Raw genomic sequence first — 808 nt, forward strand, 5'->3', positions numbered from 1 at the left:
CGGTTCGCGCTAGGCCTGCGCGGGCGGCGCGGGGCGCGCGCTCGCGCGGCGGCCGTAGCGCTGGAGTGCGACCCGCAAGTGGGGAGGAACCGTCCACCCAACGCCGGCGGTAGCCGGGGCCGGTGGGGGCCCTACCAAGGCGGGTCATGGGCGCATGTCGGTCAGGTTATAAGAGTGTTTTTCGCTCCGGGCTAGAGCCGGGTGAGGTCGTCTCGAACCACGTGCCTGAAGGCCGCCTCGCGCCGGATTCGGCCCCGCTCATTCGTCGGAGTGACCGCCCGACGCGGGCATCGCTAGATTAGCCGTGGCCCCGATCCTTCCCCATCGACAGCCTTTCGCCCCCTTCGCTCCGGCCTCTGAGGCGGCCGGTACCCCTTTCTTGGATGAGACAGAACCCTTGACGGGCCGTTCGCAGATTTTTGCCCGGGCATTGTTTACCGAGGCGGCCGGTACCTCCGTCTGCCTTGGATGGACCGCATCCGCAGATTTTCGTCCGGCCTTAGCTTAAGGAGACGGCCGTTGCCTCCGATCCTCCGGGCTAGAGCCGGGTGAGGTCGTCTCGAACCACGTGCCTGAAGGCCGCCTCGCGCCGGATTCGGCCCCGCTCATTCGTCGGAGTGACCGCCCGACGCGGGCATCGCTAGATTAGCCGTGGCCCCGATCCTTCCCCATCGACAGCCTTTCGCCCCCTTCGCTCCGGCCTCTGAGGCGGCCGGTACCCCTTTCTTGGATGAGACAGAACCCTTGACGGGCCGTTCGCAGATTTTTGCCCGGGCATTGTTTACCGAGGCGGCCGGTACCTCCGTCT

The sequence above is a fragment of the Syngnathus scovelli genome, unplaced genomic scaffold (assembly GCF_024217435.2).
Source record: "Syngnathus scovelli strain Florida unplaced genomic scaffold, RoL_Ssco_1.2 HiC_scaffold_411, whole genome shotgun sequence".
Taxonomy (NCBI): Eukaryota; Metazoa; Chordata; class Actinopteri; order Syngnathiformes; family Syngnathidae; genus Syngnathus; species Syngnathus scovelli.